General features: G+C 42.1%; 1 protein-coding gene across 1 annotated transcript in view; it reads right to left on the bottom strand.

Moving 5' to 3' along the window:
- The window catches only part of CDC27 (cell division cycle 27), a 2763676-nt gene that overhangs the window by 686536 nt on the left and 2060735 nt on the right, over positions 1–16405 (bottom strand). The window lies entirely within an intron of this gene.

Raw genomic sequence — 16405 nt, 5'->3', positions numbered from 1 at the left:
GGGTCAGAGGTGGACGGAGCTCTGAAGGAGGGAACCTGGCCCGACAAAGTCAGAGCTGATGGAAAAGGCTCCACTCCCTCGGATCTGTCACCTAAGCTCCGGCTGCGAGAGCGGCTTGGATCCGAGCTGGTCAGATCTGAATCGCTCCAGGCAGGTGTCAATGTTGAGGAAACATGTACCGTCGGTGCCGACCCCTTGACCAAAGCCAACCTCGGATCACAGTACTCTGAAGCTGAAGGTTGGATCAGAGAAGAAATGGGTTGAAAGAAAGGAAGCGAGCTCCCCCCTCCAGAGGAAGGAGGGGCTGGCAAGATCCCCCCACCATCTGGATCTGTGTACTGATAAAGTGCCTCATCATCATCTTATCCAGATCCATATCTGACAAGGAGCGGGTTGACCGAAACAAGGCCACTGACTCTGACCTGGCGGGTTGGGGCACCAAGACCCGAGAGGCTGAATGTGCCTCCTCCGGCTCTGGGTAGAACCTTGGAGATCTGAGCCGAAGGGAGTCACAGGTCCGTGGAGTTTTGCTGGGTAAAGCGAGGTCCGGGGACCTCTTCCTCTTTTCCCTCATCTTCGACTCTCTCCCTTTCTCTACCTCTCTTCTGCTCTGCTATCACAGGCTTAGAAACAGGAGTTTGAGTCTCAGCCTGGGAGGGAGGAGATGCTAGAGGAAGACAGGAGGGAGAGGCGGCCACAGCAGCCACTGTGACCGAAGCCAAACCAGGAAAGAGAGTCAGAAGGAGGAAGAAGACCTTTGAGGGCCAACTTGGCCTTCCTATCCTTTAGGGCCGCAGGGGTTGAAGCCCACACAGATACTACATTCCATGCTCAGGTGGGCCACACCCAAGCACAAAACACACAGAGTGTGTCCATCTGCTGGGGAGAGCTTATGGCCACACTCTGTACAGCGCTTGAAAACAAGCTTTTCAGCCATAACAGAAAGATAGCCTCAGAAAAAAAAAAAACAGGCAAAATCTTTCTAAATTAGAACACACACAAACCTACTCACCACAAACGCTACAGACAACACTGAGGGGGGAGGGGAAGCTACTACCTACACCACAAAACAAAACTACTCAAACTACCTGAAAGCCACTACCACTTGACGCACCAAGCAAGGGGAAGAGAAGGGGTACCTATACTAACCTTATCTGACGAAAAGAGAAAGTTTTTTTTTTACTCACACAAAGTTTAATAACCCACTGCTAGCTGGAGCTTAGAAGACACGATGTGAAGCAAATTGCGGCAAATGAGATCTAGGGATGGAAGGCAGTGGAGGTGTATTATGGGTAAGGGAAGGAGTCTGGAGCTCAGGGCTGATGCTAGTAAAAGTTGCCGGCTCGGATCCGATACGGATCCGTATTACCACAGGTTGAAAACCAAATGAAGTAAACTAATTCATATCAGACTTTTTTTCTATTTTTATCCAATTCAACTTCTGGGACAGATTTGCAAGCTACCAAAACACTTGGAATATCAAAGGAGGACATTCCTGAGAATGGTGAAACCAAAGGATGTACGGGATCTGGACTGCACATTCAGCTTGTAGTGAGATACAAAGGTGTCAACAGTAGCCTAAGCAGATGCAGCACAAATCTCGTTAATAGGAAGGAACTCTGCCTATAAAGGCAGTAATAGTAGCCAGCGCCCATACAGAATGAGTCTTTGACTTTATTAGGCAAAGAAAGTTCCAGCTTTTTGTACACAAATGATATACAGTCAGAAAGCCACCTAGATGAAGTGACTTTTGAAATGCTTTGACCAATTTTAGCTTTAGAGAAAGTAATAAAACGCTAAAATTTTCTCACATCCTTAGTCCTTGTGTAAAAAAAAATCTGAGCTGTTGAGGGACATATAACAAATGCAGAATACACTCTCGTTTGTTAGAGAATACAGGTAAGATTAAATACCTGAGTTTCACCTCAGATGCCACCTTTGGAAGAAAATTAGGATTGTTTTCAAGAACACGATGTCCTTATGGAAGACCGTTTAGAGAGGTTAACACGATAATACTTGCAATTCTAAAATCCTTCTAATTGAAACAACAGCCACCAGTAAAAAAAAGAGGGATTTCCGAGAAAGACTTTTTGAAGCCCACTGTAGTTGCAGGCTCAAAAGGGGCTTGAGTTAAGGCCTGAAGCATGACACTAATGTCCAATGGGAGAACAGGATCACTAATTGGTCTTAAAAGGTTCTCTTCAGAAATGGTTTTGAATTCTTTAGGAAAGCAACAGAAATTTGATTTTGCCCAATATGAAAATTGAAATTGGAGATCGCTGTGAACTGTACCTTAATGGCTTAGAGGCTAGATACTTTTTGGAAAAGATCTGATAAGAAATCCAGAATAGATGGTAGAGGTACTGAAAAATGGACTATTCCCTTGGAATAAGCCAATATGGTAAACCTTTCTCCACTTGCTGAGATAAACTTTTTGAGTATTAGACTTCTCTGCGGCAGATAAAATGTGGACCAGCAGAGCAGAAAGCTTGGCATCTTTAGCCACCATTAGAATTGGAAAATTGAGGCTGCCCAAAGGAATGAGTCTGAAGATTTAGGTGCTGCCCCAACACCGAGGGCAGATGAACTAGATGAGGAGAGAGAAATGGAAAACAAATTTGCCAGAGCCAAAAGGGAGCAATGAGGGTTAAATTGGCCCAGCATCTTCTTGCTTTCTGAAGAAATTTCATCATAAGGGGAAAGGGATGAAAGGCATAAAGGAGACTCAGTGCAGGTTTTACTGCAAAACTGCTGCTGCATTTGTTGTTTAGGTATGAAGCAAAAAGACAACAGCAAGGTTAGCCCCAGAGACTGAAGATTTGCATCTCTCCCCACACTCTGACTGAGGGACCACTTGTGAGGAAGAATGAATCTGCTTATTTTGTCCACTAGCATGTTGAAAGTCCCCGGGATGTGCGCTGCAATGAGAAAGTAACGGGAAAGCATTGTCCATTGCCATACCCTCATAGTTTGCTAGCAAAATGAATATGATCTGGTTCCCCCATGCTTGTAGATATGCCAGACTACAGCCACCTTGTCTTTCTGGATGGAGATTACACCCTTGGGGAAGTAAGTCCTGAAAGGTCTACAATGCTAGGGCTGCCCTCATCTCCTATACACTGATGTGAAGACAGGCCTCCGTGGGTGACCAAGAACCTTGAACAGTCTTTTCCTTCAAAATGCTTGTTATTGGAGGTGAAGGGGAGAATAATCAACTGTCTGAGACCACTGGAGAGATCAACCACCAACAGATGTGACTCCTGCAAACTGGCATGAGGCAAACCAGTGTATGAAGCAAAGGAGGCATCAAGGATCACTGGAATGACAGGATCCACTGAAGGACCCTCAAGTACTATCTTTGCTAGGGGAACCATTGTAATCAAGGAAGCAGTCTTAAAGGAGAAGATGGGTTTTAGGAACGTGATAAGCTACTTGAAAGTAGGGATGCTACTCTGGAATGCGGTACTTTAGCTACCCAACAAATTTTATTGGATGCCACCTGGACATGAACTATCTGTTGCGTCGGGTTAACTTGACTCTACATGGTTGACTGTAATCCCTAGTTGTGGAGCAAAGTGGATCAAGAACTCAATATGCTGAATCAACAGATCCCTGGTTGGTGAGGTAAAGAGTCAACTGTCTAAATATAGGAACACCTGGAACTCCAGCAGTCAGATACACTGCTACTACTGCCTGGGACTTGAGGCTCCATTGAAAAAAGGGGAAAAGTCACTGGAGAATAGATCAAGACAGTCTTCAGATACAAATGTTTTGGCGTTTTTAGTGCTGGACCCATGATTTTTGTTGGATGGGGAGACTGCTTTCTGGATCTCTTCACTTTTCTGCTTCTTTCTCTCTTCTCCATTGTTTTATCCTTCTTTTCCTTAAATCTTTGGTTTGCGGTTATTTTAGCTGGAGAATGAGTCTGCAAAGCAGAAGACTGAGCCAAAGACCCCACCTAGGAGGGAAGCAGGCCTTTTAGTACTAACTTGCTTCCTTCTTCTTTGCTTCTTGAAATAGGCGATCTTGTCTGACATACCAGGAAAGGTAACAGACTAACAGCACTGAGTGACTAAACAACAAAAAGAAAAGGTTGCAGCCCTTAAAAATTTAGGCATGTAATTTGCCTCAGGAAAAACTGTTTTATAGGAAAAGATGAAACGTGTCTATTATACATAACAATAGTAGCTACTCTGAAAAACTAATCACTACTATTTTATTATTTTAATAATACCGGGGAGGAATCCGATACAAGACAATGGTGACAGGTAAAAGATAAGGTACTACATATACCCCAGAAAACTAACAAAAGTCATGTATCTTGACAAAAATGTCAGAGCCCTTGAAGACCACGAACTTGTGGATCAGGTAGTAAAGATGTGAGGTAATTTGGAGTCAGAGGAAATTATGGGTAGGGGAGGAGTCAGTGCCCTGGATCTAAAGCAAAGGTTGCATACAGTCAGATATAATCCAAATGTTGAATTGGGCAAAAAAAGACATCGGATCCCTGTCTCAAATTTATGTCTACCCATCCAATCATTAAAACTTCCCTTAAAGAGATTTAAAGGCATCTGCACACTGAACAACAGATTGATTTCAGCTCTCTCAGTATGAAAATAGAAACTGGTAACAGCTATTGAAACTGCCAGTTTGGGAAAAATACAGGCACTGGCTAGTAATTACACTGCCTGGATGCTAGCAAAGACAATATTTATAGAACCAGAGTAAAAATCAACAAGAAAAAGAGAAGAGAATAAGTCTGGTTAGGAAGAATCCTGCAAATGTTTGGCAAAAAAGTAGTTCAAATTTCAGCTTCAGTACTGGAGATGGCTTCCAATGCTTTAGAGAAAAATCAAATGTACTCAGCAGTGTTTACAATACATGAAACACTGAAGGAATATTTCAGCTTCATGTAACAAAAGACTGGAAAAAATAGGAGAATCTTTAACTAGTTATTCAGACAAACTGATAAAACTATATAAAAATAATCACTGGTTGAAATGAAAAGGCTGGCTGAGTAGGAGCTTCTTGATAACAGCTGTTTCAAATATGAGAGTCAGAATACAGAGAGCATGGAGAAAACCTGAAATTTTTAACTGTTCCAGAGAAGGAAGGAGTCGACAATTATTTTTATGAAAGTACAAACAAGCAAATTGGACTGGTGTTCCACAGCAGGATTTGTTAAATGAAAGGGCACACTGTATGTATGCTCCAAACCTGGCCATGAGAAAGCAGCCAAGACCTTTATTAGTAAAGAGGTAACTACCAGTAGAAAGCTGATCATAGCATAAAACAAAAGTATTAAACACTGGAGAAGACAGACTGTGGAAAATGATTACCTGGCTGAAGAGAAGCAAGTTTATCCCAGCAATTTAAGAAATGTTGGAAGGCAAGTGTGACATTCAAGCTGCTGTACTCAGCTGTCTTCAGAATATTATTTCCTGGAGGATCAAATATTTTTTTGATGCAGAACAGGCTAAGGAGGAAATAAAAGTTTATCCAACAAACACTGTGCTAGCAAGCCAAAAGGAACTCTGCTTCTCATTCATCTGACAACAAAGCCCATAATGAGACTTGCCAGTGAAAACTTTTCTACTGTTCGAAAGAAAAATGCTTGAGAAATGGAAAAAAACACAGGAGCTGACTAGACTAATCAGGTGTACCTTGGACTTTTTTTCCCAAACACTTTTACTGAATTACTTGTGACATAGGCAAATTTACATTCATATAAAAGTAATCATACTATATTAAACATTTTACTTCATCTATATTGCTATATATCATATAACCTAAGAAATATTACATAAACTATTAAATTCCCACTTTTTTAAAAAATAAATATCTTTATTAAACCATCACTTACTACATAGGCAATCATACAATTATATAAATGAAAACAAACCACACTGACACACTCCTAGTTGTAAGCATTTTACATCACAAACCATACTGACACCCCCCCAGTTGCAAACATTATACATCACTTATAATCTATCAAATCTGGAGTACCTTGGACTTGAACCACAAATTTGTGTTGGGAGATGGAGAGGATCAGGAAGACTATCAACACTGAAACTGGTAAACAAATGGGAGACTATTAAGCATCAAGCCCACTGGATACAAAAACAGACATGTGAAACTTGGCTTTGCAAGAAAAAAGACTGGACTTCTGTTGACTCTGTTAAACTGAAGAGTGAATGTTAAAGCATATACCTTGCTATACCCATTAATGTTTAGGACACTGAAGGGAATGAAGAAGTAACTCAAGTAAAACATTTTTTTTCTTAATAGTTGTATACAAATAATGATGCAAGCGACATGTTATATTTTAAAGCAGTTTTGCATAGTGTACAGTTAGAAGTATTTTAAATGGGAGGTAGAGGATTCTTATGAGTGACTGCTGTATACGTTAAACTAAATCTCTGACAGGACACATTGTCCAGACAGGTGAATCTACTTCCGATATGAAACCTTTTATTAGCGGTGTCCCACAGGCCTTAGTGTTGGGACCCCTCCTATTTGGTATATACCTCTCTGAAGTGAAGACCAATGTTGGGGGCCTATGGCTCATTACGTTTGCAGACACCTGTAACCTGGAAGCAATCACTGAATCCCCAAATGATGCTGACATCCTAAAAACAGGCCTAAAAATGACAAACGACTGGTGCCGATACCATGGTCTGAGACTAAATGCATAATCATACCCTTCGGTAATTCAGATATTCCTGCAAATTTTAACACTGATAACATACCCCTAAAAGTAGACCCACTGATGAGGGACCTAGAAACACAGACAGTAACTTAAACTTTGACCACCAAGTAGCTATCGTAGTGAGGAAATCCTTCTGTGTGGCTCAACTTATAAGTAAAGGCATGTCATCAAGATACAGTGTCACTGTACTCAGCTCTCATCAGGCACAAAGTACAATACTCCCTTCTGCATGTACCTAACCAGGCACTTATACCAATTGGAGCAGCCCCAGAAGAATCTCACTAAAAAAAAATACTAAGCGCAAGACACATGTCTTATGTAGACCAACTAAAGGCGCTATCCCTCTACTCATTGTTCATTGAGAAGGGACTTATGTCTGACCTAAAAGACCATTCTCTGTTCCAGCCCTGATGAAAATGTTATATATTCTCAAGAAAAATTATACAAGGGTTGTGTGTTCCATGTACCTGAACTTTATTTGAGACTAACAGAATTTGCTGGAGAGAGCAATTCTTACCCCAAAAGCTATCTCATCTATGGAATAAACATCCCATCTGTGTAAAACAAAGCCCATCCCTCATTCTCATCAAAAAGAATTTGGATAAATTGATGGGGAATAAAATTCACTCCTAGTGTACTGCCCATGTCCCTTATGGGCAGAAACAGTGTAAAATGACTCGGGGCTCCAATACCCAAAGAACCACTACCCTGACTCTGCCCCATCCTATTATCTGGGAAATTTATTTATAATATTGTCATATCCTGGGCATTATTGTCTAGAGTTATAAAGGCTCTTGTGCCATTAGCCTAGTAATCACCTATGAACCTGTGTTAAGCAACTAAGTACTTTTTAATTACAAGATATGAAAGTTTGTACATTGCGTTCTGAATGAAATTTATAATTATTCTTTCATGCATTTGCAAAATTAACTTTTTCCCCTCACTGATGGCTGTTTTTACTTCGACACCACCTGTGTACAGATGCAAGCAATCATCCGGAGAATTCTGTGCACTCCTTGCTGGCAGAAATGTAACATTTAAAGGTAAAGTGGCAGTAGTTCAGTGAAAAATGAAACAGTGGGATGTGAATGAGAAGTAATAGCACCCCCCCCAGTCTTCTTAATATGTTAATGTATTTCATATAGCAGTAAACAATTTAGCATATTTACTTAAAGATAGCCAGTGTACTTTTTCTCATTATCAAGAGCTAAGGCTTAATGAAAGTATGCAAGCTGCATTTCACATCTAGGAGGGTAATACAGACACCAAAAGAACAGACAGCAATCAAGTACAAGTAGGAACACAGGCTGTAACATGCGCTTTGGCAAGGGTAACTAATTTCAGATTAAGTAATGCCAGTGGGTGCAGTTGTCAATTTGGAACTACTCTTACCTGGAGGGGTAACCTTCATTTGGTTATTTTACTTCATTTACTTATTTATTTATCCATTTGCTGAAATGGTTAGCCTCACTAAGCTAGTAGCCTCTTTCAGGTGAGACTCAAGGTTATATTTATACATTAGGGGAAATTTGGCCAGGACATCAGGGAACTTCTCCTACTTTTTTTCATAGGTGCTATGGGATCTTTTACATCTACCTGCAATATCACCAACTCAAGCAGATGGGACCCCAGTTTTAACACATCTGAAGGATGACACTCAGCATTGCAGCATCCCCTTTATACTGCACTACAGAATCAGCAATTTTCCTGGTGTGGGAATAGAACCTTCAGCCTTCTGCATTAAAGGTAAGTGTGTTACTTGGTGTGCCGCAGTCACAGCTGGAAATGTACAGTACAAGTTAAAAGGAGATGGGGATTCTGAAAATGTATTTAGTTGTTTGTTTTTATTGAAGCAAAAAAGTTATGAAAATGTCACACAGATTCAGAGATGAAAAGAAGCAACTGATTAAAAGATCAGCCAGCGAAACAAGTGTGTGCATTGAAGCCAAAAGTTGGAACTACACATTCAAAACAACTGTTATGTATAATAGGTGGGAGTATCAGCTTTCTGTCAATGTCTACTCTGCCCATGTCATCAAGGGATGTAAATGCTTTTTGTCAATGCCTGTAGTCAGAGAGTCCTGAATTATATTAAGAAATGTGGAGTACAAACAGCAATGTTGCAGGAGAAATTTGGACTGAAAAGAGCATGTTTATTTGACAAATGAGTTCAGGATGGACATTTAGAAGAATATCAGGTACAAAGGAAAAGGTAAGCAATAATACTGGTTGATAGAGGGGCTTCAACAGTAATAGAAGAAGAAAATACAACAGTGGTAGATCTGTGTTAGTAAGAAGCTATTAGCAAGAGAGGTTTACACTGGCATATATTTATATTCCACCAGAAACTATTAAGGAGCTTAAAAAACTTTGAGAGACATAATCAGCTTTCAGTAACGATTATTTGTGAGTGGTGACTGGAACTTGACTTGTAATAGCAAGGATAAAATCAATGAGACGTGAATGGGAACTATATAACAAAAAACAATAGATTTCTGAACAAATTTATGCTAATACTTTGTATCGAAGATGTGAAATCAGTAGCAGGAAATCAGACAGAATGTGCACATTATTCTCAAAGGTATAATAACTGGCTAGGTTGAACAGAATTTATATTTCACAGAAGCATACTGAAAGCAGCCAATAACTATTTTAGAACACTCACTGATAAAAAATATGATAACATACAGGATAACAAATTATTTGCTTATTTAGTCATCCTTTGCTGATTAGGTAAGTCCCGCTAGGCTAGCAGCCTCTTTTCATGGGAGGTCCAAGGTTGCATTAGTACTAGTAGAGGAAATTTAAGCAGGGCATCAGGGACCCTCCTCCTCCTCTTTTCATCAGATGCCATGGGATCTTTTACATCCACCTGAGCTACCACCAAATCACGAAGATGTGATTGCTGTTTAACATCTCATTCAAGGGACAGCACACTCAAGAGTGCAACAGTCCCCAATGCTGCACTGCAGTGCCAGCAATCCAATCATCTGGAGTGAGAAAAGAAAGTACAGTTGTGTACACCTACCATAAATGTAGATGTTCGAGTGTCTTCACTGTTGCAGTCATGACTGTAGGGTTCTCCCCTGCCGGCAGGCAGCCCTCGGTCGGCCAGAATTCCAAAGTCTGGGTCCGGCGTCGGCTGTTCATCCATGCTCCCTGACGTCAGAGCGCCAGGAGTATAAAGCTGACAGCCGACGCCATCTTCTCCAGTTTTTCTTGCCCCAGATGTCAGGAGTCCCAAAATGAAAAAGGACCCATAACCTTTGCAAATACACCTCAAAAGAATGGTGAAGAAAGGAAATACACAAAAGTAAAAATAAGAGGGGACAGGAGGGAGGGAAATCCAGACTGCAACAGTGAAGACACTCGAACATCTACATTTATGGTAGGTGTACACAACTGTACTATGTTCATCGTGTTTCACTGTTGCAGTCATGACTGTAGGGTAGAATCCCAAAGGTGAAAGAAAGGGAGGTGGTCATAAAGAAGAAGGGGCAGCTAAAAGGCCCTGCAAGACTGCAGAGGCAAAGCCTGCCCTAGACTTAGAGTAGAGAGGTAGATTGTAGTGCTTAGAAAAAGTATGCACTGAACTCCAAGTTGCAGCTTCCAAAATGTCTTTGGTAGGAACTCCCCTGAGGAAAGCCGCAGAAGTGGCAGCAGCTCTGGTGGAATGAGTCTGTATACTCCCTGGGATTTGCTTTCCATGGTGTGAATAACAAAATCTAATTCCATGAGCAATCCATTTAGAAATGGTCCGTTTTGAAATGGCTTTACCTTGGGAACTTGAAGCATAAGAAACAAACAATTGTTCTGATATTCTGATGTCCTTGGTTCTGTCCAGGTAAAAACGTAGTTGTCTGTGCACATCCAAGGAATGTAAGATCCTTTCCCCTTTATTTTGAGGAGTGGGGAAAAAAGTTGGCAAGTGGATAGTTTGATTTAAAGCCACTTTGGAAACCACCTTAGGCATGAAGGTAGGATTAGTCCTCAAAGATACCCTGTCTTGATGAAAAATAATATAAGGTTCCACAGCCATAAGAGCTTGTAACTCTAAAACTCTCCTGGCAGAGGTTAGGGCTAACAAGATAGCTGTCTTCCAAGAAAAAAACTTGAGGCAGCAGGCTCAAAAGGAGACAAGGTTAGTTTTTCCAAAACATAGTTGAGATCCCAAGCAGGAATGGGAGGAGATCTAGGAGGTCTTAAGTTCTTAGCTCCTCTGAGAAACTGTCTCATGAGCTGGTGGGAAAAGATGGGAGGGTCTGTATTATAATGAGCAGAAATAGCAGAGGCATGTATCTTAATGGAAGAGAGAGAGAGACCCTTATGTAAGAGGTCTGTCAAATAAAGTAAAATTAAGGTAATGTTAGGAAGAAGAGGATCAGAATCCTGAGCCTGCATCCAGGAATAAAAACTTTTCCATTTTCCTGCATAAGATTTTCTAGTGCTAGGACGTCTGGCTTCTAAGATGACATCCATAACCTGCTTGGGTAGGAAAGAAGAAATCAAAGGCCCTGGATTAAACAGGCCGCCAGGCTGAGAGTTCTGACATGAGAGTGCAGAACCTGACCCTGATGTTGGGACAGAAGGTTCGGAAACTGAGGTAAAACCCAAGGGGGCTCCAGACATAGGTTTTTTAGGGTTGGATACCAAAACTGCCGAGGCCAATTTGGAGCCAGCAAGATTAACATCTTGAGCTTGTCCTGTTTTATCTTCAATAAGACCCATGGAAGAAGAGGAAGAGGCGGAAAGGCATATCCCGAAAGGTTCCTCCAACTGAATGACGGGGCATCCACTTTCCAAGCTTCTCTGTGGAAAGTCCTGGTGCAAAAATTCTGTAGTCGATGATTGAGATGGGATGCAAAGAGGTCTATGTGAGGACATCCCCATACTGCTGTTATCATCCTGAATATTTTGGTGTCCAGCATCCACTCGTGTGGATCCGAAAGGTTTCTGCTCAGACTGTCTGCCAGGAAGTTTTGTTTCCCTGGAAGAAACTGAGCTTGAAGATCCAGATTGCAAGCTAGAGCTGTGTTCCAAAGATTCATGGCTAGTCTGCAAAGGGGGTAGGAATGAGATCCCACTTGCTTGTTTATGTACCACATAACTGTGGTGTTGTCTGTCCATATTAGTAGTTGTCCTGGTTGTAAAAGATTCCTGAAGGCCAATAGAGCTTTCTGAACAGCTAACATTTCCTTTAAATTGATATGCAGGTGCTTCTGATCCTTTGCCCAAAGGCCCTGCAAACGGTTGCCCTGAAAATGGGCTCCCCAAGCATAATCCGAGGCGTCCGTGGTTAGAATCTGAGTGGCAGGCGGCAGACGGAAGTGTTTCCCTTTGTTTAGAGCACATGCCTTGGACCACCAAAGAAATTCCTTTTGTAGGCAAGGAAGGACGGAGATCAGTATGTCTAAACTGTGGCAATGCTGAGACCATACAGTTTTTAGGTACCACTGTATTTTCCTCATGTGTAGTCTTGCATATGGAACGAGAAGGATGCAAGAGGCCATGTAACCCAAAGCCTGCAGGAATTTCATTGCAGATAGTTGAGTTAAAGTTGCCAAGGTTTTGAAAGTTGAAGCCAGCTGTAATTGTTTTTCGGATGTCAGAAATGCCATCTGGGTTGTGGTGTTTAGAAGAGCACCCAGAAAAGTTATCTGTTGTGATGGTGTCAAATTTGACTTTTTTATGTTTACAGAGAATCCCAGGAACTTGAGGAGGTTCTGTACAAATTCTAGATGCTGGAGTAAGACATCCTTGCTGTCTGCCTGAATTAGACAATCGTCCAGATAAGGGTAAATTTGAATTCCCTTGAGTCTGCAGTAAGCTACTACTGGAGCCAGGCATTTGGCGAAGACCCTGGGCGCAGTAGACAATCCAAAGGGCAGCACAGAGAATTGAAAGTGCCTCGATCCGGCATTGAACCTGAGGTATTTTCTGCGATCCTGCCTGATGGGAATGTGTAAATATGCCTCCTTTAAATCCAAAGTTACCATCCATGCATCTTTGGACAGCATTGGAAGTAGCTGCTGTAGAGTAAGCATCTTGAATTTTGGAATCTCTAGAAAGGTGTTCAAGACCGAAAGATCCAGAATGGGTCTCCATGAGTTTTGCTTCCTGGGGACTAGAAAGAGCCTTGAGTAAAATCTTTTCCCATCTCTGAAAGTGGAACCAGTTCTATGGCATACATAGCCAAAAAAGCTTCCACCTGGTTTAAGGCCTCCGTCCATTGAAGTATTGGAAGGTCTGGCCATCCGTTTGACCTTGGCAAGGAATGAAAATGGAATTTGTAACCTCTTAAAACCACATCCAAAACCCACTTGTCTTGGGTTATTTGAGTCCAATTTTGATAAAAAAGAGAGAGTTTTCCTCCGAGAGGGGCTTCCAGGCAAGACGTTCCTGTAGCCCAACAGAGGGAGTCACTGAGTTTGTTTCCTTTGAGTTTGTGACCTGTCCTCTGCTCCCCTAGGGGTGGAAGCAGTCCACTGTCTTGGTCTATAAGAAGCTTGTGTTTGAGGCCTTCCTCTGGAGCGTCTATATCTACCCATCTGAGGCCTGCCTGAAGTGGGAAAGGACCAATTTTTTGAAGGCCAATTCCTACTAAATTCTAGGTGGCTGTACTTGTAAGAAATCTTTAACTGTTTGCATGGATTTCGCCTTATCCTCCATCTTCTTAATCACCTCTTCAGCTTTTGATCCAAACAAAACATTATGCTGAACAGGAGCATCCAATAATTTAGCCTTTATTTGTTCAGGCAAATTTTGTTCCTTTAGCCATGCATGCCTTCTAATGACTGTGCCAGAGGCAGCAGCCCTACAAGAAGCCTCCAAGGCATCAAATCCACAGTGTAAGCCATGGTTCCCAACTTGTTCAGTGGCATGCAATAAGTGATGTAATTCCTTATCATCTGCACAGGCAGAAATGGAAATAAGCTTTTGTTTTAAAACAGACAAGAGAAATTGCTGGTATTTCAGCATATGAAACTGACAGTTTAAAGCCCTAATGGACAAAGTAGCAGAAGTGTACACTTTTTTGCCCCATCTATCTAAGGATCGAGAATCCTTTTCAGTAGGAATGGGATTTTTGGCAGAAGAGGCCTTAACTCCCTTAGGACCCTGAGAAATGGTTTCAGGGTCAGCAGAAGAGTTCTTGTATAAAAACTGATGGGAATCAGGAACCCTGTAATATCTATCAGGCTTAACAGGAGCAGGAGGAAGAGAGTCAGGGGTTAAGTTAGCCTCCGAAAAGGCATCATCCACAATATCCAAAACAGGAGGAATAGCCAGGGGTCTATGTTGGGGAAGAAGAAGAAAATCCCTCAGTCTTTTCTTAGATTCTGAATACTCTTGTCCTTCCCATTGGAAATGTTCCCTCATTTCATGCAAAGTTTCCCCAAAAGAGAAATCCTCAGGGGGAGAAGCTGAAGGAATGGATTCCTCAGCATCAGAATCCTCATAAGGAGGGAAAGAATATTCCTGGTCAGAAGAAGAAACTGAGGAAACAGAAGCCTGATCCGAGGAATTATAATAAACATCCTGCCTTGGCCTTTTATCTGGAGGGGGATGTGAACCCCTAATCATAGTAAGTAAATCCTCCGCCATCTTGAGTAACTGTTTCTGTGACTTGGGAGCCGGTTCAGAAGAGGCCTGTGTTGCAGTCTTTGATTTAGGAGTCTTTGCCTTTGTCTTTGGCTTTGCCTTTATTAGAAGCTGAGTAGGCCTGAAAACCCCTTCTGAAGCTGGTACCTGCACAGCGGCTCCGGACCCATCCGAAGGAGCATTGTCCGAAGGTCCTGCAATAGAAATATTTAAAGGCCTGGTTGGCTCCTCATGAGAGTCCGTTTCGGCCATCGGTTCTGAAATGGCCGACTACAGGGGCTGCAAAAGCCCCTCACTGACGACGGCCGAACCTGAAGCTGGCTCCGCTTGTGCGCTATCATCAGATTTGGACCTCGGAGGCCTGTCTTTATCCTTGCGACGTTTGTGAACTCCGGTAGCCGGAACCGTATCCGACGACATTTTGTAGTTAAAGCGCCTATCGAAGTAACGAAAAGCAAAATCGTACCTTCGCTTAATTGTACATTGATTGAATCTAGCACAAAACCGGCAACTAGCTACGTTGTGGTCAGGGCCTAAGCAAGGAATACAGTAAGAATGAAAATCCTTATGAGGTATTTGCTTCCCACATGAAATACAATTATTAACTTTTTCTGACATCGGAGTGGAGCAAGAAAAAAGTTTCCTCAACGGGGTACTTAGCTTTGACTGGAGAAGAAAATCTTCGGACTGAAGTTTATCAGAAAAAATCGTCAGGAGTCAGCCGACCGGCACTTGCGAACTGCTATCACCACACGGCAAGAAAGACTGGGAAGATGGCGTCGGCTGTCAGCTTTATACTCCTGGCGCTCTGACGTCAGGGAGCATGGATGAACAGCCGACGCCGGACCCAGACTTTGGAATTCTGGCTGACCGAGGGCTGCCTGCCGGCAGGGGAGAACCCTACAGTCATGACTGCAACAGTGAAACATGATGAACATCTCAAAGCTGCCTTATCTTTCAACACAAAGGGAAGTGAGGTGCCACTCTTCTTTTGGCTTTTCCCGGTTAGGGGTCGCCACAGCGGATCATCTGTCCGCTCATGACTGGCAGTGGAGTTTTACAGTGCAGAGCTGCCAGCCTGGCACCCAACCTTCCACAGAAGGCACATACACACACACACTCACACCTAGGGCCAATTTAGAGTGTCCAATCCACCTACAGCATGTCTTTGGGATGTGGGAGGAAACAGGAGCACCCAGAGGAAACCCACATGACCACAGGGAGGACACGCAGACTCCACAGAGAAGACACCCCAGCCGAGGATCGAACCAGAGAACCTCTTGCTGTGAGGCATCAACGCTAACTGCTGCACCACTGTGGCCGCCCATCTGAGCCAATGACACTGATGAGTAAAAATGAGACATGGGTGCTTTACTGCTTACTTGTTAGGGAGTTATTTAAGGAACGTGTAGTGGAAATTATACGAGAGCTATTGGAGAAGATAGAAATTTCTTCAGAAGGGATAACTACCAAGTATGAAAAAAAGAAAATGGAGTTTACAAATAGGGTAAAAATAAGAGAGACAAATACGGGAAAGCAGTAACATATTAAAGTGCCTGACAAAGGTTAATTTGCAGAATAAAAGGAATCTGACAGAATAACGGGAGATGCAAATGCAGAGTGCTAAAGGGAAAATAAGGGAGTATTTGGAGATAACATGCACACGTTTCAGAAAGGCTACTATTAAACAACTACTTTTGATAACTCCAGAGTACAAAAGTTTTGAGCACAATGCCTTAGGCAACAGAAAGTAGCAAGGGTTGTCACCAAACTTAGGAGCCTGTGACAAGAAAAATAACCAGAGATCCTATTGAAACATTACAGATATTTTGGAAATGTTATGAAAATTTGCAATAAAGAAGAATTTGGAAACCAAGAAAAGGCAGAAATGGAAATATTTATGGAAGACTTAATTTAACCATGGTTAGAGGAAGATGAAGCTCAACAATTAACAGCTAAGGTAAGGAAGTGATGAGATGAAAGCAGTGATGCATAATCAGTCAGCAGGGAAGTCTCCAGGAAAATATGGTATTCTTGAGAGTTTGGAAGCCAGAAAGGAAAAAAAATATATTTTTGTTTAAGAATATTTTAACG

This window comes from Protopterus annectens, chromosome 13.part0, assembly GCF_019279795.1.
Source record: "Protopterus annectens isolate FY-2018-M chromosome 13.part0, PAN1.0, whole genome shotgun sequence".
Classification (NCBI taxonomy): Eukaryota; Metazoa; Chordata; order Ceratodontiformes; family Protopteridae; genus Protopterus; species Protopterus annectens.
This window is presented reverse-complemented; position numbering and strand designations above follow the sequence as displayed.